The 27,346-nt window shown below is 36.3% G+C and overlaps 1 protein-coding gene and 1 pseudogene across 1 annotated transcript in view; one reads left to right on the top strand and one right to left on the bottom strand.

Moving 5' to 3' along the window:
• Positions 1-18,737, top strand: part of LOC121101517 — a 22,501-nt pseudogene extending 3,764 nt beyond the window's left edge.
• The window catches only part of PCDH7 (protocadherin 7), a 403,732-nt gene that overhangs the window by 151,673 nt on the left and 224,713 nt on the right, over positions 1-27,346 (bottom strand). The window lies entirely within an intron of this gene.

The raw sequence follows: 27,346 nt of genomic DNA on the forward strand, positions 1-27,346 counted from the left end.
CCCCCCCCCACGCCAACACACATACTCAATCTGTCCTCCTTCCCCTCTTACAACTATGCACTTTGGAAGAAGACAAACAGTTTGTCATTTTCACATTATCTTTAACAAGATCCAGTCGACAAGTTGTCTGTTTAAATGAAGATGAAGTTGGCAAAATAGGATCTGACTTTAAGACTGAAGGGTGAGGACTGGGGCTCTTTGAACATCAGCCAACAGTGTATTTAGGAGACGTAGTTTGAGGACACACATTTCATTGGTGACTTGAGTGCTTCCGCATTACGTGGGAAGAGGAAGAGTTTCAACACAGCTTTTGGAAAAACGTGACATCTGAACTGAAAGAGTGTGAAGTGAGAACGAGATGCAGAGATGAACAATGCAATGAGCATTTACATCGATAAAAATCTCTTTGTTTAAAGTGAGGTAAATAGGAAGGCTTCTTTCCTTACTCTACCTAGCCCCAATTTTCATTACATATGTAAAGAATTTTAGATAATTATTTTATGCCCATTACGAAAACAAGGGGATGAGATTATTATGCTTAACAATTTCTGAAAATGACTTATAAAAGAGTTTGCATTTTTAAAATGGGAGGTTGAGCAAGATGGTAATTTAGATTGTGAACCCATTAAGTGGAAGTAGGCTCATGTTATGCTTTGTTCCACCTTTAGTTGTTGAAAATGGTTTCAGTGATAAAGACTGGTATCTGTGGCATCATTATTTTGAACAGCATTAATGATTTTGATCATCTCAGTAACATTCATCAACTCTAATAAGGCCTTTGAATTTCACATTTGGTTTGCTGAAGTCTATATAATACCCACTTAATAAGGCTTTAATGCAAGGTATTTGACTTACATTTTTAAAAAACATTGTATAGTATATAAAAAGAAAACATTTGTAAAAGAAATTTCAAAAAAGGAATTGTGTCTATTTCAAAAAAAATTGGTTTTTTGGAGGCATTGGTTAAGATGAGTGAGAATCTTTTCTTTCTTTCTTTTTTTTTTTAACACATGGAGGTTAAGAATGTTTATGTCAAAACCATAGCATACTAGAAGAGATTCTCTGCTAAGGTTGTTATGTTGAAAACATTTCTACAGTGTGTGTGTGTGTCTGTGTCTGTGTGTGTGTGTGTGTGTGTGTGTGTGTGTGTGTATAAACATTGCCCTACTACTTTGAGGTTATCACTGCAAACATTTTTCCTCCTTGGGTACACAAACTGTGAATTTCCACAAGTGTGGAATAATGCCTAATGCTTGATCTTGTTTAATTGACTACATTACACAAAAATTCTATTACAATTATAAACAGAATGCGCCAAAGAACCTTCAATACTTAATCCTTTATGTAATTACCTTTGTTTATCATCTGTTAGCCTATTAATCTCTATCCATCAACATTAATATAATTACTCCAGCATTATATGTTTATATACTACATATATTACCGAGACTCTTTTTAAAAAAATCACATAGCATATTTGTGAGGATTTGATAAAGTAATGATTGATCCATTATTTCTCAATCCCTTTCCTCTCTTTTTATATTAAATCTTTTTTTTTTTTTTTTGGCAAGTTGATTGGTAATATGTTGGGAATATACAACATAGGCCTCATTCAGTTATTAGATAGTCCTCTGTTTTACATCCTTAACTTGGTCACAAATATCTAACTCATTGAGTGGTCTCCAGAACATTGTCAGGGGCTAGGCATGAGGACAGATTGGAACTGATACATGTGCTGTGCATTGCCTGTGTAAGTACTGCCCATTCTTTTAGTACCTGCAGCTCCTTGGAATGGTGCGGCACCTGTAAAAGGTTAACGAGCACAGAGACTTTCAGGCATAGTGCAAATTACAGACAAACACTACACAGACATCGATAAACAGACAAGCAACATGCATGCTGCAGGCACACTACAGGTGGCAGATATTACTGCAGCTCTAGCGTTGGAATATCTTACAGAAAATGTACATCTATTTTTTCCCAACTTGGTGAGATACCATTTTCAAGTGCTATGTTAAAAAGAGGGAGAAAATTGTTTTTCAACAGTTTTTAGGCAGACTTATATATATCTAGCCTAGGTTGCAACCAGATAGTGATATCATCCTTTTTGTTACAAGTCATTAGAAATCCCCTCCACTTTACTAAATAGATAAATAGATCAATCATCAGTTCATTCTTTCTAAAAGAATTCTTTTTAAAGAAAACCTGGTTCACTTCCATCCATAAAGTATTAAATTCACATTTCAGGCACCTAGTCTTCACTATATTAGAAAAACATCTTTACTGTTAAAAATAAATCATGTTCTAAATCATCTGCAATAAATATTTTAAATAGATGTAAACTCTCTGAGCTATTCAAAAGTAAAGTGAGGACTTTTCGATGAACTCAAATTTAAAAAAAAAATCAAGTTGTCAGGTTTTCTAAAAATCCTAAATTTTTTTGCCTTTAAAATTGCGTTCATTGCTCTATGAGAATCATCAAGCATTAATGTACATGCATTAATACTACCATCATTGCAGAGGGCCTGCAGAGAAAGAGTTCTTCCATTCCCAGTTTCATTTTTTAAACAATATCTTGCTATTTTTGTAGCACTCAACACTAATACAGAAGTAATCAAATTAGCATTAGTGGTTCATGTTGCAAACTTCAATTTGTATTGCTACAACGTCAAAGTAAAAATATTTGCATATCAAAAGTAAAAGAGGCGGGATTTAAATTAATTCAGGGTCTTAAACAAAATTAAGTAGGCCTTGATGGTAAATTAAGTGATAAATAGTTCACAAATATCAAAATTAAATATATTTATATTTTCAAAAAAATCTCAAGGCCTATGTAATAAATGCTAATGAAAAATGAATATTAGAAAAAGAATGGAATATGACAGTGCATATGGAAAATGTTGGGTTTCTCATATTCTGAGAATTCTGTTTAAATTTAATTCAGACTATAGTGTTTACAGCTATTTATAACCCAGAGTATGTAGGTGACAACTCAGAGTATGTAGGTGATAATTCTATCATCTATCCATCTATCTATCTATCTATCTATCTATCTATCTATCATCTATCTACCACATAATATTTTGAGTCTAATTATTCTCAATATTTCACCATGTAGGAACATATAGGGGCTTTGATATACTTATGGGCATAAACATGCCAAATTAATGTGATTTCCAAAAAATGCATTCCTCCTTTTATCACAGGGTATTTTCATGAAATTTCCATCTGCTTATCACAGTGACTAATGTTTAAATATTCCTTTCTTGTGTGGTAATTCATATGGCCAAACTGGAGGAAACACAAAATTTTTATGAATGGGTATTTTTGTGCAATTCATGTCTGTGTGCTTTCCCAGGAATAACATGTTTTCAAAGCTGAAAAATCTGTCCTTTAAAATAGTTCATATTCCTGCTTTATTTTAGCTCAGTTTCATCCTGGCAGTGACTTAGTGAATGGCCATCACTTGCAATATAATGTCTTCCCTAGAAATTAAGTATTCCCTAATGTATGTAGGGGCATTATGTTCTTTCTTCCCTGGCATACACTCCTAAATTGCCCTAATATGAGAAGTATTTTCTAGGTCATTAGTATATAACTATGCCCTGATATTTTACTTTGTTGTTTCATACTCTAATATTTAAACTAAAACATGTTCTTATGGTACTACTTTGCTTTGAGATATTTCTAAAAAACAAAATAATTGAAAGTATTCAAATTTATTTTATCTTTTAATCTCATGTGTGTATTTGGAAAAGAAAGAAAATGCCATTTTATGAGCCATTCTCATAATTTTAAACTATGTAACATAATTTGAGAAATGCTAATGACAAAATCTCCCAGAGATACTATAAATAGTATCTATAACATTTTATAGCTACTAAATGAGGTTCATGGAGCTAATTTGACATCTATAATTGGAGACATTTGAGGTACTAGCCAGGTGTCCTTACAGAAAAGACATATCAGAAATAAGTAAGCTAAAAAGAAAGGATTTTCAAGTGGAAACTTGGGACAAAATAGATATTGTTTATCATCTTCTAACTTCTAGCTTTCAAGTGATCTGTAAGTTATTACATAATATTCAGGTGGGTAAGCAGGCAAAATAATGAGTATTACTTTCACTTATTAATGAAAGAATTTTATCCTTGGATTAAGTTTTGTTATTATTGCTATTGTTTTTTGTTTGCTTGCTTTTCCCTGTGAGTTGGAAAAGAGGAAGATTTTGGAGTTTGAAAGAACAATGTTGATTAGCTTTGTTCAAGGCAAAATCAGAAAGGCGAAGTTAGTCTCTCTAATCTACAACCTATGAAATTGTAATTTCCATGTAGGTGTGAAATATCACAATGTATTATGGAATATTATACCCCAAAACTAAGATATTCTCAAATGCATTTTGGCTATATTAGAATAATTTTAAATTTTAGATAATAAAATTTTAATTGTTCAAAGATCACCTTTGTCATTGTTCAACCATTTCTTCATAATGATATTAAAAAGTTATTTATTTGTTTGCTTCTTTATCTATTTATTCACAGAGGCAAGTGAATAAGGATTGTCTATACATTTCTCACAGGTTTTGATTTTCTACAATATCAATATAACTGTGAATCATTTGATGATCTAAGATGGAAATAAGTTTTTTTGTTTGAATGCTTTACCTAAGACCCTCATAGCTACCAACCATTTTTGTGGGAAATAATAATAATTCTATTCTCAGGAATATGAAGACAATTTTTTTAAAAAGACTAAAATTGACCTTTTGGGAAGACAGGGCAGAGATCTGAATATTAATGTAATCAGTAGCTGTCATTTAGAAGACAAGGAGAAATCCACTGCAGGCCAAACAAAACTGAAACTTAGATGTCTACAACTCAATCGAAATTATTAATAATAGAAGGGAAATTTCAGCTTTTAAAGAAGAACTCAATATGTGAATTCAATTTTCCTTGTTTTTAGAAAGATTAAAAATACCCATCTCAAATCTCTTAACTATTCCAAGTGGAAATCATGAAGTTTTTCAAGATGATTTTCGCATAGGACTAAGCTTTGGGTTAAGAAGGTCACGATAATTAGTACATTCTTGGATGATGACATGTTGCATTGAAAACCATTGTAGTTTGTTGAAGGATAGGAAGACAGTAGTACATCCATGTGTTATTTAAAAACTAAACAGAAGAAATAAAAATTAGATGAAAAGGTAGCAGACTATTTAAGATTAGATAGCTCAAACTTTCGTCTTGCAAATGAGAACACTGAAGCCGAAAAAGTCAATGCTTTGATCAGGGCCACACATCCTACAGCAGAGCCAGGATTCAATCACAGGTCTACAATTTCCAAGAATGGGGAATTATGTGAATTTCAATACGAGATTGAGTAAGCCGAAGGAAAACCAACTGAGAATGGATGAAGATTTGTTTTGTGGGAGGTGCTATGGTGCGTGCTTTGTATATATGTCCAAGAAATGGAAGATTCAAGATCAAATCCAGAATTCCTAATCCAGTACTCTTTTCATATGTTCTCACAATGGCAGTGGTAGGCCAACACTCCACTGGTAAAGGCCCTAGATGTTTATAGGCGAGAAATGAAGGCCACCTTCATGCAACTATGCCATTTAGAAGACTTTTCTGTTTCAGTATAGTCTCTATTTATAACACAAGACTCTATATTAAAACTAACCTCTGCATATTGATCCCTTCCCTCAGTTCATCTTTACCTCCCTCAAAGAATAGTCATGTGATTACTTTTTGAATTTCATATATTATTATTTATTAATGTATTTGAACTTAGAGTGTGTTTTACTGGTTCCCATAATCCTCCAGCTCTGTAAACAATGAACATAATTGTTTCTTCAAGTCCATCAATCTCAGCACCATACATACTAGGGTAAGATCATTGCTTGCTACTGTAAGAAGCCGTCGTATAGGCGGTCTCATGAATTTACTACAGAGCAAGTGGGATGCTTTTGGTTAAATGCACACAAAGACTTTCTTCGACTCAGTGGTGTGGGGCACTATGACAGCACTGAATATCAACAGACAAACGGAAATATACTGTTACAATGCTATTATTAGTATTTGTAACAGCTCTAGTGCTCTTGAAAAATGAAGCCACATTAATTAGTTTCAAGATCTTATTCTCACTTTGGCATATCCACTAGCACTTCTGAACATGCAATTAAAATGTTTCAAAATGTCATTTATGTTTCCATTCTACAAGAAATGCATACTGATTATGGCCACTTGATTGGATTAGGTCACATAGATACGTACATTTAGAAACAAAAATATGTTAACATTTTAGGGGTTAAGAAATCTCACCTACATTGCTTGCAATAAAAAACTGATGAGAAATGAAGCTATCAATGATCAAGCAAATGTACGACAGTATTTTTCTGAGTAAGAAATGTTTCCTGTTATGCAATTTGTTTAAAGGTTTAATCCTGGTAAGTTTGCTTTCCTTTTATTTTGAAAAATGTAAATTCAGTGAGGATTTTTGATGGCAATCAGTGAAAACAGACAGGTGTTTTTTTTTTTTCCGTTCCATAAGTTAAATTATCTCTTTATGAAACAAATAGTATAGTTGATTTGAAGGTTTGATGGTAGCCTATGCACTGACTTTAAAACAAATTATCACCACCCCTTAAATATTTGGAGATTAATTTTCATCTTTGTCCAGTGACTACAAAGCATACTTAGGTTCATACAAAGCATAGTTTAAAATAAATCGTTAATTCTTTTCTTTTTCCATTGAAAAGAAAACTAAATTATAGATTAGACAGATGAAGAGAGAGAGAAAAATATACATGCATACATACAGATATGTGTGTGTATACAATAACTGCTATAATCCTTTTTTTTCCAAGTAATTTGGCCAGTGTAAGTGCAACTTGACTTCTTGGGTAGAAGTAGTCAAAGACAAAGGTAAAGCTACAAAAGGGGCCTCTACAACTACCCTCTTGGTCCTAGTAAGAGACAAGAGATGTCTGGATAAGCGTAGAGGGAGGAATGTTCTAGACGCTATAAGAACTAGACTCAAGCATTTGTCCTACCCTGGAGATGTGAAAGACAGCAGAAGAGATGACTGAAGAAGAGCAGATGGAGAAGTTACTGTCAAATGTGAGTGAGGTCAGTAAAGTAGCTGGAAAAAAAAACCAGAAATGCTGACATCCTCGTGGCATCTTACACATAACATAGAACAGAGGGATTAGGGGTCATTTTGCTAATCAATTTGAAGAGGAGAAAATCTGAAAAGGGATTCCAGAATTAGAAGTCTGTGATGAAATGATGGTTTCAATCAGAAGATCAAATCAAACTTCAGTGTCAGGCTTGAATGGCACCAGGGTTCTGTCTTGGCTGGGGGAGAAAGTACGGGAGGCTCTCCTGAGAGAAAACACCAGAGTGTAAGGCGGACCTGCCAGGAAAAGGGAGATGAAGGAGACATGTGAGCAGAAACTGGGAGAGAAATTGTAGGTGGGGCAGTTTGCTGGAGAGGCTTATGAAGACTCCTAAGGAGAGATGCTCTTGAAAGGGAGAAAAGAAGCAGAGAATGACTCTACTGCCTCCCCAATTTTTCCTCTGCACACTCCCCTTTGCTCCAGTACCCCTCTATCCATGCACCAGCAATAGAAGCAGAACAGAGCCTGGCCCTCAAAGGTGACTGGCACTTTAAAGCGCAAAATATATGAATTCTCACTATCTCTATGCTGGGCAAATTTTGAATGAGAGTTAACATTAAAAAAAAAAAAAGAAAGAAAGAAAGAAAGAAAACCTCAGTGACATAGAGCACAAAGCATTTTCCATATCAGATAGGCACTGGCATCAGAAGTCTTCATAGAAAGGGTCAAGGTTAAGAAGGGTGAAGACTGAATCCTTTATTATTCTTGGATGCTGTATTATAATACATAAACTGATATATTCTATTAATTTAAAAGAGGATCTTTGAGGAGCTTGTCCTTTATTCAGTGATAGAAGATGGGCTTTTTATTGTCTAAAATTGATCTGATTTCTAATAAAATATTTGCTTCAACCTTGGGCAGCAAGGCAGCAGATAGTTCAATGTGAGACAGTAATATTATGAAAAATTGTGGTATTTTTTTCATGCAGCTCAAAGCCTCCTGTGTTATCCATCAAATTCATTTCCCTTGTAACTAAATCTGTCATAAATCTAGGCATCCAAAAATGAAATATGTTTCCTAACAATAATCTACTGTCAATAAACTTAATAAAGCCTTCAAATGATACAACATTTTAGGGTGGTTTTAAAATGCTTCACAAATAAATTATTGATCTTGGTAGTTGATGATGATAGTAATCATAATCTACAAATAGGAAAATGAGGTAGGGAGGAGGATGAATTTGTTCCAGCCACTGGAACTCTACTGTTCTTCTAATCTTTCATGATTATAAACAAACAAAATCACAGGTAAATGTATATTCCCCTGGAATTTATATTTAGTCTATACAAAATTAATCAAAATTAATTCCATTTTTAAATATTTAAGAGTTGTTGAAAAACTTGAGGGAACATTTAGACATAAAAAAATTAGCAATTTTAACTAATAAGCAATTATAAAAAAAATTTTTCCCCTCATCAACAATGACTGAATCACTTGTATCTGGGTGAGCATGATACCTCATTCATTTTTCCTTTACAAGCCTTGTGTTTTCATCTCTTCAGAATTCATTGGAGAAAACACAATATGAACATTGAAATTAGGAAAAATTCTTAACGTTCATGTTTGGCTTCTTTTACATCTGTCACTATCTATTGTCTAGACAAAACTTTGTGAAGCATGGAAAGAAATCCCATGTTTGTCCCTAGTAGCTGAATATACTCTTCTCAGAAAAAAAAAAAAGGAAAAAGAAAAGAAAGAGAAAGAAAGAAAGCAAGCAAGCAAGCAAGAAAGAAAGAAAGAAAGAAAGAAGGAAAAAAACTACACTAGTTATAATATCTCAGTTTTAATAATAATCTTGTGAGTTTCAGATAAGCATGTCTGAATTATTAGTCTGATACTTAGGAAAATATGTATTTTGTTACTAGAAAGCTCTAGTGTAAATAGTCATGTTGAATATTTTTAACCTAATGTTATTTTACATGAGACTCACAAGGTGTTAAGTGAATATTAACACCCTATATTATCTCAAAGCCAGAAGCATCTTCAGCCTCTGTATGAGGAAACAAAGAAATCAGAGGGACCCTTATTCCTGAAAACTGTTAACACTATTGGTCTAATAGTTCAAACAAAGGAGGTACACGGTTGTTCAAACTGTTAACATCACTGTGGCAACAATTCTCTTTTATAACAATGTCCCAACCTGTTCTCAGGGTGGGGTCAGTGATGCCATATCCGTGTATAGGAAAATCAACATCATCAGACTGAGGGTTGTGAATAAAAACTTGTTGGAAGGTAATAGAAGAAGCCGTCTGTGTGCAATGAACATCCACTACTGAAAAATCTGGTCCAACAAGTAATGAAGAACATAATTTATTTTATGCATCCTTGTGATTAGATATTGGGAGAGAGACAAAGGTAACAAAATAGTGCCCGACTTTAAGGGCCTTTCCAACTAATTGGACAACATATCAAAGTGAGAAGTAAGTAACAATATTAGGCAATGAGAATAAAATCAAGACTGGAATTCCAGATCGTACAATATTCCCCTGCTATACTGTACGTGCCAGAAGAGTATTGTTTGAGAGTGAGAAAAGTTCCTAGTGCAGTTGGAAGAGAACAAATTTTCTATGATCAGATTACAGTATATTACAAAAGTCAAAGCATTTTTGACCTCTCATTGCGATCGTCAACCAGTACTGAAGTTTGTAACATTGGTCATCTCATGATCTATTCTCATTTTTAACATTTTGTTATTCAGCAAAAGGATTAAGCAAATTATCTGCCAAAGGTTCAGCTTTAATTTCAGGTCATGTCAAAATACTTTTTAAGGGATCATTCATTCAAACTATTTGATGATGCACGAATATTTCCTCACCCATAAAAATGGAAGAGTCACAAATATTAGACATAATTCGTTTTGTGGTTTTGTTTAATAATGAAATTATTTATTTAATATCCAGAGATAATAATTTCTCTTTCTTATATTTAAGACTGGCTTTTCATCCATTTACTTAATTTCAGTGAAAACTGAGTCCTTATTATTTATCAAAAAGTGAACAAAATATCTTGAATTTTTGACAACCATGCACATGCAGTATATTGATTATTGATGTGTTTTATTACAGATATTGCTAAAGCAAAAAAAGTATATGGACATTATTGAGTGGCAGATATTGAATGCCAGATATGTATAATCTCGTTGGTACTTTTAACTCTCATAGCAATTTTGAACGTATTATTATTCCAATTTTTTTGGCAAATAATGAAATCAAACCTCAGAAAGTTTAAATAACTTGCCTGAGATCACATAGCTAAGATTTGAACATAGGTAAATTTGAATCAAATCATTATTTCCCACTAAATCACAGCACTTTTCAATACAAGACTTTTTTTTTTTTTTAAGATTTCATTTATTTATTTGACAGAGAGAGAGAGAGAGAGAACACAAGCAGAGGGAGCAGCAGGCACAGGGAGAGGGAGCCTGACACGGGACTCTGTCCCAGGTCCCAGGACCCTGGGATCAGGATCTGGAGCTGAAAGCAGACGCTTAACCAACTGAGCCATCCAGGGGCCCCTCAATACAAGAATATTTTCATAAATAAAATGTTTACAGTCTTCTGACATCAGGGTTGTATCGACTGTCAAACTAAATGCCAAGATTCTACTGTTGAGGTTTGAAATAATTCTTACCATGGAATGTGGTATAGGAAAGATATCTGGAAAATAATCAGTGATCTATAGCCATTTCTTTTTACAGATGAGGAATTAAGGCTCAGAAAGGGGAAGTCTGTTACCCAAGGTCATAAACATTCTGGAGGCTGAGTCAGAATTGAAAACCAGTTCTCCTGGGTACTAATAGCTGTTGATAAATTTAAAAGACGTTTTCTTATATATTCATAGGAAAAGAAAGTCAGAACCTATAAATTCAGATTTTTAAAAGAATGTCCCTACTATAAATTGGGCCATACAGACAACATTTAGTTCAGTGCAACATTATAATGACCCTCAGATGATGTTCATAAAATATGGCCAACCAGCAAAGAAAATTCAGGGCATGCAAGAAAAATAATGAGCTAGAAAGTTTTAGATTTATACGAAGATAGAGCACATGCATGTCTACATCCATATATGTGCAATGGTCACAACCATATTATTTAAGTACCAAATAATATTCATTTCAAAATGGCCAAGATGGGTCTTTAAGAGGGAAAAGACAATTGTTCAAAGTTCTTACCACATTAAAAGCACGAGATTAGATGACCTGCCAGAGGTACTGAGAGATCAGGGAAGGAGGAGAAACCCAGAATTTAGCCTGCATGATAAAGAGCCACAGGCCTCTGTGAACCCTCCCTGCTTCTCACTGTAATGAGGAAAAGACAGAATGAGTAACTGAATCCTGAAGTGGAATTCAGATAGAGAATTTCTGAAAACAACACAGTGCTGAAGGTTTGTGTTTGGTGATATCTCTTATCTCTTATACAATCATATTCCAAAGCTGGCTGAAATACAAGTCCTGTTTTACACACACACACACACACACACACACACACACACACACACACTCCATCCAGATATGGGAGGCAAGGAGAGAGGGGAAGAAGAAAAGTCTTATCTCCAGAAGAAAGTCTTCCATTGAGAGATGAGACAGGTCCTACCCTGACTTCAAAACACCTAACTGAGGACTGCACAGATAGCAGTGGGTCAGATCATCTGGGGAAGGGGGGCTGGGGGCAGAAGAAAACTAAGAGAGGGCCTAAGAAAATTTAGGACAAATGCAAAGGTGACAAAGAGAAAAGAATCTAGTGTTAACGAATCTGGATGTTCTAACTTTTACAAATACGAAAACTGACCGAAATATTGCTAGGACTTTTTTCAGATCTGCGTATACAGGAGGATTTTAAAAGAAAATATAAGTGCCTGCTTATTTATCAATATTGTCTGTTTAATGAGATTGAGGTCTTTAAAATTAAATTTATCCAGATAGAAGTAAAATAACGATACATTTTCATTGGCAATGACTGTTTACAAATAAACAGCATGGATTGAAATAACTTGCTATTACTTATGAAACTAAATTTAGTAAATTAGTTTAGTTTAATTACTCAGTTTCCAGATGAGCTATTCATTATTCTTTATGAAATAAAACAATTCTTACTTACTGACCTTGGAAACCAAAATTTATAATCATTTTTCTTTTACTTAACAATGACTTTTGGGGCGCCTGGGTGGCTCAGTTGTTAAGTGTCTGCCTTCAGCTCAGGGCGTGATCCCAGAGTCCTGGGATCGAGCCCCACATCAGGCTCCTCGGCTGGGAGCCTGCTTCTTCCTCTCCCACTCCCCCTGCTTGTGTTCCCTCTCTCGCTGGCTGTCTCCCTCTCTGTCAAATAAATAAATAAAATCTTTGAAAAAAAAACAAAAAAACAATGAGTTTTGTTCTAATTCCAAGGACGAGATTAGAAATCGGCAATAGGACCTTGTCAATGGCAACCAAACATTTTTCCATAGAATTTTATTGACCGGCTCTTCTTTAAGCATTTTATATTGAAAGTAGATATAAATCCTCCTGGAGGTACTACAAATCCATCTGTGATTTAAGAGGTTAATTTTTGGAAACTTTAGATATTAAACCCACTGAAATTGTGATTTGCATTTGTCAACCAGGGAAATCCTAATTGTGAAGTGACGGGCATTTATGAATAACCACATTCTGAGGGTTGTAAATTTTTTCAAAGTAAGCCAAATGCTCACCTGAGCAGGTAAGGGATTTACCAGGGCTGAAAGGGATTGAAAGACTAATGGAAATGCTGCAAGGAGTCTGTGGCCAGAGACCCAAGCACTGCCTAGGAAGCCCTGAAGTTCCTATCTGGTAAATACACTCAATGAGGTGGAGGATGGGGGCAGCTTTAACATTTACAGACAATAAGCCTTGATAAATTTTAAGATAATTGCAGTTTCAGGCAGGTCAAAAGGCATCTTTCACTATTGTAACACGAAAAACAAATCAATTCTAAGCTGTTATCAGAGTATGAAAAATGTTCAGTAGCTAAAAATGAATGAATGAATGAAACGAATGAATGAAAAAGACAAATTGGGAAAACTAACATCATCTTGTTGTGTAAAATACGTGTACCTTAAAAACATAAAACAAACGGGCACAGGTAATATTATCTCCAAAGAAAGTCTGCCGTTGATCACGCTTCCTGGGCTATAGGAAAACGCAGAGAATATGGGGGGGGGGGTTGTATGAGTAAAGGTATTCTTAGATAACAGTGATTTACCCTTTGGAAAGAAAGGGCCTAAATTTTTATTAGCAATCATGGAGAAAAAGGACTTTAATAATCTCGAATATACAGTTATTACTCATTTTTTAAGAGCATTCCAAAGGGATATGTCCTCTCCTGGAATCTTTTTCATGGCTGTTTTATAAGCCAACCTCGGAGTGGTTTGAGGCAATCGGCGTTAAATGAAATGTAAGCCTTCCCCATTTCCTGGGGGGGTGGGGTGGGGGAGGGAGGGTGAATGAAAGGGAAAACCAGAATGGATTTGAAAAGTATTGCTTTGTCTGGCGACTTCTCTGAGGATTGACTGCACCATGCAATCTCTCTGCTGACAGTGATGCCGGCTGACAGCGCCAAAGTCAGACCTTCACGGGCCATAGAAGTGCCGTGCAGCTGCCCCCTTGCCCTGACGCTTCTTCCCAGACAGATATCATCGATGTGCTGAACTTACGCTATTAAGAGTGAGAAAGACTATGAGAGATACAGAAGCCAACTAAATAAAGGGACTCTTTCTTTTGTAGCTGTTACTAATTCCCTCCAGCTTACTGCCCACCCCCCACCCGGGGCAACAGCTCTGTCTCCAAAATAGCCCCCACAAAAATATCATTAACATGGAGTGATACTCCAGCATTTTTTAGATGTTTGCTTACATTAAATATGGCCTGACTACAGAGACTTCTGAGTGGGGCTATCCTTTCCAAAGGAGGTTGTAAAATACTAACTCGCCTGCTTAATTTGTCTTGGCACTCCTGGATATTTTGGTTAATTATCAGAAATTAGATTGAGGGAAAGATTAATCTTTTTACTTAGCCAACACACAGCTCGTAGTTTCTAGTTAGTCAAGCCCCATGACAGCTTCCGCAACTTCTTATCATTATCAAGGAAAATGGGAGGCTTACATGGTGAAAGCATTAAGACAATTTATTTTTTTAAGACAATTTAATTCCTTAAATATCTAACATTGGCTATGAAATAAAGAAGGCTTGAATTAAAAAAAAAAAAAAACCTTTCATATTCAGTAAGAAAAAACTAAGTCTTTATGGAGAATTTCTGTTTTATTTTCCTCCCTAGATGACCCAAAGTATTATTTCCAGTAATCCAAGAGAGAAGCTCACATTTAAAAAACAAAGAAAGAAAGGAAAAGTGCAATGATCAGATTTCATCCACAGACACCTGAATTTAGGACTTGGCATGAGAAACAAGAAGGCATCTAGAGCGCTTTCTCTTCAGTGCAATTCTCGAGGCCACCTGGGCTAAGTGGCAGGGGTATCTGCTACAAGTTTGCACCTTCCACCCCCACACACATTCTTCTCCAGTGCTCTTGTGCTAGAGATCCAGCAAGCCTTGCTTTTTCTAAGCGACAGAGGTAAATTCACAAAAAGGCAAGAAGCAATATTTTCCAGCAAATTTCAGGTTATATATATTTTTTTTCCTTAGAGGGAAATTAACTCAATCCATTTGGGTAATTTTTCCAAAGCAAAATTGAGATTATAATAGAAACCACTAAAATGTCCACCCTCAAGTATAAACTAGAGACAAGGGGATATGGACTAAGCTTTAAGAAAAAAAAAAAAGAAAAGGCGGTGGGGGGAGGAGGAAGAGGAAGCAACTGGAGATCTGACCTCTGGTACCACAGGTGTCCTGATAAATCTTGTCTAGTGCAGGTTGCCCCGTACTTGCCTCCTTGTGCCCACTACCCTGCTGCTATTACCATCACCATTCTCTCATTTAGTGCATTCAACTTTTTTCTCCCTCTTCAAGCGTCAATTATGATTTTTTTTTTCTTTTGGCAACACTACTAAAACAATCTGCCTAAAATCCCAATAAGGTAGTTTTCTCTTTGAGAACTGCAGGCAATCCTTCATCAGACTCAAAGTTAAACCTCTTGATCTATCTGTGAAGGGGGTCTATGTTTTAATCTTAACACATTTTTCTCATCATTAAACTCATCTCCCCAAATAATACTCTCTCCAAACCAATCTCCCCTCTTATTCCCAAACATGTCACAGCATTTCCCAAACTCTGCTTATGCTCCCTCTTTGAGTACCTTCCATTCAACCCTTCAGCTATCCAGTGACCATTGATTTTGGAGCTCCAGGGTTATGGCATTTCCCACCATCTCTCTCTACTCCTGCCATCCTTTAGATTTTTGTCTCTATTATACACTTGGTCACTTAATAGCAAATTTACTATCAGTTTCATTTGGGTCCAGCAATACACTCCCATGTATTTTAGGGAATTTGTTTCTGGATGTCTTATTTTCTCAACCATGTCATCTTTTGAGAGGTCAGCAAAGATATCTATCGTTTCCTCACATCTCTTAGTAACACTGAGTATTGATTTCTCATCTAGCAAGTGTTCCAAGAAATATTTGTAAGAATGAAACTGTCTATACTAGGAGGAAATAAACCCAATAGCAAACAAGGCGGTGAGAGGTACATTTTAGAATTAGTTCATTTGTAAAGAAGTGTGAGTTTATGCTGTCAAGTGAGTCCAACTCTGTGGGTTGGGGTGGGGTGGGGTGGGGTGGAGCACAGATGAGATAGACCAGGCCTGATTATGCCTAAGTAATTATATGTCATGCTAGGTGGTATAAGGCTTTGGGTGTGGGAGGCTGTGGGTGAGTCCAGTGATTTTATGAGCAAAATAAGATTTGGGATGTGTAATAGAGTTTTAGAGATAATTTGGGCTGTAGGGGACAACTACATTAAAAATAGGCTGGGCATTATAATAGTTTTGATTACCTCATCTTTATAAGAGTCATGTGCTCCTTGGAAGACCTGTTGAATATACCTACTTCATAAACTAAGTCCCTGACTTTTACCTTTGGAAGGGACTTTGATAGGTCACACAACTTCTTTACTTTCTAGATAACAGTGGCCTCCCGCTGTTTACCTCCTATAATCACCATCTTAACTGTGGGAGAGACTTAGAATGGAAATAACCTCTGTGGGAGGAAAAAAACCTACATGCAAAGCATAAAAAAAATACCCAAATAAAACCAGTGCAGGCGCACCTTGTCTGCTTGTGCGTCTATTTACTGCACTTCACAGGTCCTGCATTTTTTACAAATTAAGGATTTGTGGCAACCCTGCATTAAGCAAGTTTATTGGCGCCATTTTTCTAACAGCATTGCTCACTTTGTGTCTCTGTGTCACCATTCTGGTAATTCTTCCAATATTTCAAAGTTTTACCTTATTATCAAATTTGTTACTATGATCTGTGATCAGTGATCTTTTCCTTTTTTAAAGATTTTATTTAGTTTATTTTACAGAGAGAGAGGCAGCCAGTGAGAGAGGCAACACAAGCAGGGGGAGTGGGAGAGTAAGAAGCAGGCTCCCAGCAGAGGAGCCTGACGTGGGACTCGATCCCAGGACTCCGGGATCACGCCCTGGGCTGAAGGCAGACGCTTAACGACCAAGCCACCCAGGCGCCCCTGTGATCACTGATTTTTGATGTTACTATTAAAACTGTTTTGGGAACGCCATGAACCATGTCCATATAAGATGGTAAAAGTAATCAATAGATGTGTGTGTTCTGATTGACAGGCCATTTCCCTATCCTTCTCCCTCTTCTCAGGCCTCCCTATTCCCCGAGATGCAACAATATGGAAATTAGGCCAGTTAATAACCCTACGATGGTTTCTAAGTATTCAAGTGAAAAGGAAGAGGGAAGACTCACACATCTCTCACTTTAAATCAAAAGCTAGAAATGATTAAGCTTAGTAAGGGAGACATGTCAAGGCCAAGACAGGTTGAAAGCTAGGCCTCTTGCACCAGTTAACTGAGTTGTGAATGCAAAGGAAAAGTTCTTGAAGGAAATTAAAAATGCTACTCCAGTGAACACATGAATGATAAGAAAGCAAAACAGCCTTTTTGTTGATATGGAGAAAGTCTGAGTGGTCTGGGTAGATCAAGTCAGCCACAACATTCCCTTAAGACAGAGCTCAATCCAGAGCAAGGCCCTAACTCTTCAATTCTGTGAAGGCTGAGAAAGGTGAAGAAGCTGCAGAAGAAAAGTCTGAAACTAGCAGAGGTTGGTTCATGAGGTTTCAGAGAAGAAGCTGCCTCTAGAATATGAAAGGGCCAGGTGAAGCAGCAGGTGCTGATGCAGAAGCTGCAGAAGACCTAGCCGAGATCCTTCCTGAGGGCGGCTCCACTGAGCAACAGATTTTCAATGTAGATGAAACAACCTCCTATTGGAAGATTTGATCTAGGGCTTCCACAGCTGGAGAAGAGAAATTAATGCTTGGCTTCGAGACAGGCTGACCCTCTTGTTAGGGGCTAATGCAGCTGATGACTTTAGGTTGAAGGCAAGGCTCATTTACCATTCTGAAAATCTTAGAGCCCTTGAGAACGATGCTAAGTCTACTCTGCCTGTGCTCCGTAAATAGAACGACAAAGCCTGGATGACAACACATTTGTTTACAAGATGGTTTACTGAATATTTTAAGCCCACTATTGAGATGCACTGCTCAGGGGAAAAAAAAAAGATTCCTTTGAAAATATTACTGCTCATTGACAATGCCTCTGGTCACCTGTAAGCTCTGATGGAAATGGGTGAGATTAACATTGTTTTCGTGCTTACTAACACAAAATCCATTCTGTAGCCCATGGATCTCAGAATAATTTTGAGTTGCCAGTCGTATTATTTAAGAAACACGTTCTGTAGCTATAGCTGCTGCACGTAGTGATTCCTCCGATGGATCTAGGCAAAGCAAATTGAGAACTTTCTGGAAAGAATTCATCAGATTAGATGCCATTAAGAACATTCATGATTCATGGCAGTAGATCAAAATATCAACATCAACAGGAGTTTGGAAGAAGTTGATCCTAACTCTCATGGATGACGTTGAGGGGTTCAAGGGTTCAGTGGAGGAAGTGACTGCAGGTGTGGTGGAAACAGTAAGAGAACTCGATCGAGAAGTGGAGCCTGGAGATGGGACAGAATGGCTGCAATCTCATGATGAAACTTCAACAGATGAGATGCTGCTTCTTGAGGATGAGCAGAGAAAGTTGCTGAGATGGAATCTACTCTGGGTGATGATGCAGTAACATAAGCTCAGGTGATAAAGCAGGGACAGGGTTTGGGAGGACCGACTCCAATTATGAGAAAAAGTTCTACTGGGGGTAAAATGCTACCAAAAGCACCCCATGCTACACAGAAATTTTTCATGAAAGGAAGAGTCAATGATGGGGCAGATTTCATTGTCGTCTTACTTTGAGAAATGGCCACAGCCACCCCAAGCTTCAGCAGCCACCACCCTCATCAGTCAGCAGCCCTCAACATCTAAGACCCTCCAAGACCCTTCACCAGCAAAAAGATTATGAGTTGCTGAAAGCTCAGAAAATGGTTAGCATTTTTTAACAATAAAGAATTTTCAAACTAAGGTATGCATGTTGTTTTTAGACATACTGCTATTACACACTTAATAACCTATAGTGTAAACATACTTTTTTATGTACTAGGAAACCAAAAAAGTTAATTTGACTTGCTTTACTGCGGTGGTCTGGAACCCACAATATCTCTCAGGTATGCCTGTAAAATTAAAAGCTAACTGTACCAAGTCGGCTGACTGACTCGTATCAAAAGAAACGCTCTGTTAAATTGGCATAATAGCCCACAAATTTTAGCAACTGCAAATGAAATATTGGTATTGAGATAAAGAAAAATTGGAACACTTTTCATTTCCATAATAAGAATTCTGACAATTAGAGAATTATTTTAGTTATAAAGAGATTTTTCTTTTATCTTAAAAAAGTGATATGAGGACATGCATTATCACAGAGACTGGGGCTTCTTAGATTTTCCATAAACGTTAAACAAATTACAATAAAGTCACTTCAATACTTTACTAGCCAGATGAACTTTGCAGCTTACTGTTTTAATCACCACTGACTTTTTATGGAGAACTAATTATTCACAGGGCTGCTACCAGCCCACCGCTAAAAGGAGATATTGACCGAAATTGTACCACTTGTTGTGCACCTTGGTCAAAAATATTCGAAAACCGCTGACAAGGATGCTTGTTTCAACAAAGAAAGAGAGAGACAGAGACAGAGGGGTGGGGGAGAGAGGGAGAGGGAGAGAGACAGAGAGACAGTCTGGTTCAAAATTTGGGGGGCCCAGAGATCTACAATTTTAATAAGTGATTCTGATGCAGATGGCCCGAGGACTACATTTTACGAAACACTGATCAAATTTACAGTAGTTACCGATAAAGCTGGAATTACTGAGTCACAATTACCTGGGATATTTTAGAGAAATAATCCTGCCTAAACTTGATTTACATAAACACACAGCAGGTGTTTAGGTTTATTTTCTTATTGCTTTGCTGCCAGAATTTGCAGAGTAATTGGAGCCTTGGTTTCAGTCTACTTGGGAACGTTGTTTTGTTTTGTTTTGTTTTGTTTCCCCAGATTAAGAAATCTGAATATCACCTCGGCTAGTCCTTTCTGAAGGCTTCTCTGACTATGTATGCATTTAATTTATACAAGAAAGTTAAGAAACTCAGAAGCAAACTTTCTTTAAGAGCTAATATAGTTCACCTTTCAACTCAACACAGTTGTACCTTCTAAATCAGCTCTAGCAGGGAATTCTTTGGAGTATTTCTAATAATGTGGATCTGATAACTTTAAAAAATAGATGATTCTATATTTGGATAACCTGAATTATCCTAATGAGGAGCATGTGTTATTTCTTCCCAGGACTTCACCTACCAAACTACAGGACCACTGACCTTACAGCTAGAAGTGTCATTTGTGTTTGTACCTACTCTGTACTTTACATATGAGGAATCTGAAGCTTAAGGAGATGAAGTGAATTTCACTACTTCACAGAACAGCATCTGAAAACCTGAACTTTTAATACTTTCTACTACAATGACACCCTTTTTTAGAGTGCTCTGTAGCTATAGGAAATATACTAAATCCCTCTTCCACTTGACAAATCTAGTTAAGAGTTAGCAATATGTTTTTGTAAACCAGTATTGATTGCCTGGGATACTTAGAAGTAGTAAAGAAAACAATGCTTTCTCCTCCTCTTCTAAAAAGTAATAGGAGGGAAAAAAAAATGTCTGGTACTTAAAAGGTATCAATCAACTCCTACGAAGTATTATTTGTGCCAGGAAAAAAGCATAACTGCCACTTTGTCACACTTCTGTGCTGTGTAATTTACAATAAAGTGCCTGGAGCATAATAAGTCTATTTCAAAATTGTTATTAATAAAACCCTATTTATACAGCACTTACTATGTGCCGGGTCCTGCGTGAATGACGTGTGTGCGGCTCAGACTCCGGTCTGACCCCCCCCAGGTGAAAATACTGGAAGGTGAGTGAGGCGAAGTGAGTAGCTCTAAGCCTCAGTTTCCCTCAGTGTAAAATGAAGACAATACCACTGTTGTGATGATTCAGTTAATTAACATAATTCGGAGTTCAAAGTCTAGGACAGAGGACGTGACTGATAATCAGTAGTTCTCTCTCGAATTCATGCAAAAACTGTCTGTGGAAAGAGAGACTCAGGACAGTCATGTAAGTGTCGAACGACACTCAGCTTCGAAGCACAGAACATGAGAGAGGAACATGAGTCTGGTCGAGTCTAATGACTATAATTTCCATCACTATTGGTATTTAAAGCTGGAGAACAAAACTTTGAATGTTGTCCCACACACGTTGGTGAAAGATGAGATACATGAAAGTCATGTATTTCAGAGTTTTTAGCTACAGGCATTTCTTCTGTCTCTGTCTCCCCTCTCTTACTCTAACTTTCTCTCTTCTCCCATCTTTCTTCCCAAGCAGTCTTGTATCTTTGAGACTCAAAAGTCACATATGCTCTTAAAGATGAGGCTTAGGAAATGGCTTGCGAATTTGGACGAGCTTTTCCATGACTCCATTTTTCAATGTGTTAGTCTGCACTGAAGACTCTAGGTATAGGCACCCACACAGTTTCCTTTGGGCTTGTCAACGTATTTCCTAATTCCTTTTCCAAAGTGTCCTTCAGTTCCTGAAGGATTCACAGTATAGGAATTGACACTCCTCTGGGGAACCTCTGAGGGAAAAAAAGTGAAACAAAACCAAACTTCCTTCTTATCTAGGAATTTGCCACCTAGGTGCCAGAGTAGAGTTTCAAGGAGAAAAGCATGAACGGTGTGTCTGAAAGTGTCCAGGGGCTCTTTATGCATTGTATCAGGGCGACATTCGAAATATTTAACAAACTGGTAAAGCGAGGGCATGGGGCATTCAGAATGGACACTGGCTGTAAATAACCAGCAAGTCTATGCTCTGCATTCTGACCTAAAACAGCTCTGTCTGTGGGGCTGAAATGACTCTTTGTTCCTGGCACAGTGCTTTAAACAAAACAGGCTCTCAGTAAATATTCTCTGACCGAGATGCATACCAAATGTTATAAAGAGAAGGAGAGACTACCATTTTATGCAGGATCCTGGAGCTGTTACATAAGTTTGTGGGAAGAGATAATATTTGTGGACATTAATGTATGAATAGGACTTGTCCAGAAAGAAAGAGAAACACTGTAATGGGGCAAAGGAAACACAGAGGTATACAAGCCCATGCAGGCTTGAGAAACTTGGAGTTGTCTTGTCTCACTACAGACTATTACAGCCATTTTCAGTTTCACCACATTTAATGAGAATTATTTTAACCCAAGTGACATTCTTGTTCACACAGAGACATAAACATTAATAATTGTTAGACAATTCTTTATTAAAGCTCAATTGAAAATAACTGGTAAGTGCACTTAACTATTCTTTCTAAATTAAAAAAAAATAATGATCTTTGTGGGAAAAAGTATACATAAGCATGTGAATAGAAGATTCAGAGTGAGAAGAATGGGGTGTAGAGGTTATTTTAGGAGATTAAAGTAGGAAAGAGGCAAAAAGATTATGCTCATGTGTTCCCCCATCAAAAAGTAAACCCATTGCTTTTTAACTCTGCCATAATATCCTTTCTATACATTTATGATCACATTTTTTTTTCTATTACAATTGTTATGTTCTTCTTCCCACTGAATCCTGAATTTGCACAGGACAAGGACTCCATACATTTTTTTTTTCCTGTAGGCTAAATGATACTTGGAACCTAGTGTCCACTCGAAAAATATTTGCAAAACAAAGTCAAAGGGTAACAGTGAAGATTAAATAGAGAATAGTGTTCTCTATGTCTTATATTTGGTTTATAAGGCATATTTTTAATAAAATCAAGGAAATGCATCTATTTCTCAAATGTCTCTTAGGACATTCTAAGTGTTAGAATGAGTTGTGAATGAAGGAGACAGAGTTTCTTTACTCCCAAGGTTCTCAGTAGTGCAAGAGTCAGACACACAGACCAAAGCTCTTCTGAGCTGTGATATGGGCTTTACAGGAAGTATGTATAAAATACAGCTGTGCGGTTCGCTTTAATGGATTCCAGGACAAAAGTCTTCAACAACGGGGTTTCAGTGGGGAGAGTCCTATAGATTGGACACTAAAGGATTAAACTCAGAGGGTACTGATGCTTCATTTCTTAAATTCTTTGATTCTTGGGCTTGGGAAATGCTACTCAAAACATTGGGTTATGAAGGCTTAGATTTATTAATGCACTAATTTTTAACGTCATTATTAAACGGTTCAGTTTGAGTGTGTGAGTGAGTGTGTGTGTGTGTGTGTGTGTGTGTGTATGAGAGAGAAGAAAACAAGAATATTGCTAGGGTCTTATACGTTTCTATAGGACTAACTCTTTTCTACAGTTGAAAGTATACTTTAGTTTATACAATTATCTGTATTTTCTGCCAATCACAGTCTGTGCAAATTCTTGCAAAAGTATAAACTATAATTTTAAACACAGAGAAAGCAAAGTCAGAAAGACATCATATGCAGACTGGTCATTGAAGAGAATAACATAAACTACAAGAATTGCTAGATTGTAAATGTGCAGGAAATTATATTTGGCCCAATTTTAGAAAATATCTATTCCCAGCTATTAGGCTCTTTTATGATTAGTTTTGAAAGTACAGTCTGAAATTGCAATTCAAAAAAAACCAAAAAGCAAGAGGCTAAAAATCAATTGTGTTTATGACTTATATATTTTTTTTCTTTTTGTAATGTCAGTCATTGCTTTCTCTTCTTGCCATTCAACATCCTTCTTAGCCACAATCCTTCTATGGATTTAAAACAGCTTTATAATTATTATAATTTTTATGATAAATTGTTTCTATTTTAAATACCCACACTTAATTTATTTGGCAAATTAAAAAATATACAGCATGTAGAAAAGTATCAAATGTAAAACTAGATGGGTTTTACAAGTCTTTAGCCCAATTCCATAATTTCACAATATGGAAATTGAGGGATAGGAAGGCTGATAGATTGCCTAGGTTTATTTCCTAAGAAGGATTAAAATGGAGGTTCTTAGTGTTCTTAGTTCCCATTTTGGTTCTTTTCTTAGTAAATCATGTTCTCATAGGAATAATAGAATTTTGTCCTTGAAAGCAATTTTGATAACCTGGACTTTTATTTCAGCGTTTACAGTAATTTGATGCATGATCTCAGAGAATCTTTTGCTCCCTATTGGCAACATGGTCAAGTCTCAACATAGGGTACCTCCCCTTCTTTCTTAACTAATAAAATGTAGGCTTTGGAAGAAAGTTGATGGGGATCCTATGTGTGATTTCTTCTAGTTTCTCTTAAAAGTTGGAGGCAAAACAAAACAGCAACAAAAACAAAAACCTGCCTCCTCAAGTCATATCCCACTGCCTTCAAAAAACCCAAAATAAATGAAAGACCAAACCGAACTGAAACATTGTTTCTCTTCCTTTACTCTCTATCCAAAGAGGCCTCCAAGTTCCCCTGTCCTTTGAGAGTGACTACTCTACATTTGAGGGCTAACATTAAAACAGCCATGAAACACTTTATGGATATGAAATCCTGTCACACAAACAAGGACAACTATTCTCAAGAAGAATAGTTGAGAACTCAACTCAAGAGTGCATTTTTGTCCTAATCACCATTATAAAAGGGGAAGGATGTAACATGCTTTTAATCCGGTAGAGACATTGAAGTATGTATGACTCAAAGTTCAAATGACCGAGGTGTAACTTCAATAGAAATTCTGACAGTGTAATTCTGGCTCTGCAATAATGTATGCTGATTGAGAACAGTGCTGTACGATTACTTAGAAAGTATCTTCCAAGCTCTGACATCTAGCCAGCAGCAGTCAGGGATCTGCAATGAAAATGCTTTGATTAAAACAGCTCTTGCTTTGGAAAGTCTGATGAGTTATAATGTTGATGGTCAGGAACCCTGGACGTGTTTAACACAGACAGGTTATCCACCTAAATCATCTGTGTGCACTGACAATAAATTGTCTTGAAAGATTCTGGGGGGGGGGGCGATGCATTTTCACTCCATACAAATACTTTTGGATGAAAATGGTCATCCTGTCTAGATATGGCTTGAAGATTATCCATCATATTTTGGCTGTGGCTGCTTCTGAACTTAGGATAAGATTACTTTCTTCTCTTTTTAAACATTTTCTTCTTGAAGTTCCACAAACCTTCAAAGATTATTTTGTTTTTGATGGAAGGATACAGATGAAAGAACACAAAAGGGCAAAATATTTAACATGACTATCTCCAGCTGGCAAGTTTCGTACTTTTTTTTCTTTAATTTCTTTCAGTGTTAGTATAGAATGAGGAAGAAATCTAATCTGCATAGGAAGATTCAGCAGCGTGAGGTAACATCACTCAGGAGGGATAAATGCTTAGAATTTTGAAGACCTTTGGTTTTGCATGATTGAGGAAAGGTGATTTGATATCTTATGTGATCTATAGAGGCAATAGCTTCAGGAAAAAAAGAGAGGATTGATAAACTACTCTAGCCAAAGATATTTAAAATAAAATTATTTTGATAAGAGGAATTCATTGCACTTTGAAATGGCTAGAAACATTAACTTTATGTTTTTCCCCCAAAACTAACCATTAATTGTAAAGATGTCATCTTATATAATTAGAATTATGGAAATACAGATTACTGAATTAATTCACGTATCTGCATGCTTTGGTCGATCTAAATTACTTGTTTCCCAATGTGAGTCAGGATCATCAAACATAAATTTACATTGCAGAAAGTACCTATTGTATTTTATTAGTCCACTTATACTTATATATAATTAAGATATAAATGTCCATATCTTATAGACCCCTACTAAATATACCACACAAGTATTGCAAATTGTATTAGAATACCAACCAAGAGAAACTAAGAGTTGTTGAATTTAAAATAACTGAATAAAAGCTAATTAACATATTTCTTATGGATTCTAGAGAATGCCTCAAGTCCTTTGTGTGAAAAGGCATGGCATAAATATGAATTAAAAAATAAGCACCCAAGCAAAACTTAAAGCAATAACTCTGAATATCTCTCACTTTCCCTGAAAGGGAATTTTAGGCAACGGGATGGAAAGTGCCCCTTTACTCTCCATCGGTGGGAATCGCATTAAGAAACGAAGCAAAACAAAGCCTTAGCAGCAGTTCATTTAAAATGTGGAAAAGGGAAAAGCCTTCCAAGTTACTGCCTGACTTGTGGGAGTAAGTAGACTGCAGTTAGAACAATACCACTTTAGTCTGTGATAGTCTGGGGCTCCTCGTACTGCCTCTTTTGTTGTCCAAAGTTCTGAAACTGCACATCTTCTGCTGCTATTTCTGCCCACCCCAGGGAGGTAAGAAAAAAAAAAAAAAGTACATTTGAGGTTCTTCTATGCAAAGATATGAAAAATGAAATGCAATAAGTCCCCAAATAAATATAACTATTGCCTCTGAAGGAGCTTAATACGCTCTGTCATTTCCCCTATGGCTAAATTAAAGCTGTGAATGAGACGTTCCCCAAAGAAAATGAACTCTGAAGTACAGGGTAGATTCTGCGTTACACCGTTATTGGGAGAAGATAATGTGCAGACAATTTAATGTGAGTCGAAAATGGAATATTTCTTACAAAGCCAAAATACAGGCATTTACTGAAGATCCATCAAGGGAGCAAGGTAAGACATATGTGTTTGAGATGGAGAGGTAATATGTTTGTGTCTAATATATTTCCGAAATTGTCCTGCAGTGGTTCATCCATGTAAAAATATGGCCCCTCTGATACTGTCACAATCCATAAGAGTCAGAGTGATCTTCTGAATTAAGTCTGGTTTGCAGAGTTGAGAAATGTTTTCACTCATGTCAACATTTCCCGAGGCCTAAAAAATTACTTTGGAAATGAGAAGAAGGGGTAACTTGCTTGGTTGTGCTGTTTCTTCTTTTACTCTTTTCTGACATTCCAGTCAGATTTGGCAAATACCATAAATTCTAAAATGCGCCATCTACACCATTTTACCGTCTATGAACTGTGAAAAACTCAGGAATAGCCAGACACTCCATTTGTAAGAAATAGAAAAAAAAGGAGGAAAATAACATAAGCAATAGGGTGAATCCTCTGAATTCAATCTAGCACGTAGCCCAGGTTGCGGATAAAGGAAGTACTTTATACTATTATTCACTGTTAGATGAAATTAATTACCACCATTTTTGTAAAAGCATATCCTATTGTAACAATGCAAATGTATTATTTGGTCTCAAACAATTACCAAGAACTGGGAAAACATCTTCACAATTTAGGGGTCTCAAATATTTATAGGTAGCATATATATGAAAAGCAACACAATGATATTATCCAGGAAAAGAAACTCAGCAAAGTTAGAAAGGAACAGGAAATCTCCAATGACTTTTCAGCCTCAAAGCATATGCTTAGTCAACATACGGCATGATAGTTTATACTCGGAAGCCTTATTTTTGATTGACCAGATTTACACCAAAAGCCAGAGGAGTCTGTTAGCCAGCCCCTATCAGATCTTTTTGATTTTAGCTACCATTAGCCAAGGTTTGAGTGTCATAAGATGATTTCAGTAGTGGACCAATGAATG

This window comes from Ursus maritimus, unplaced genomic scaffold (assembly GCF_017311325.1).
Source record: "Ursus maritimus isolate PB19 unplaced genomic scaffold, ASM1731132v1 scaffold_8, whole genome shotgun sequence".
NCBI lineage: Eukaryota > Metazoa > Chordata > Mammalia > Carnivora > Ursidae > Ursus > Ursus maritimus.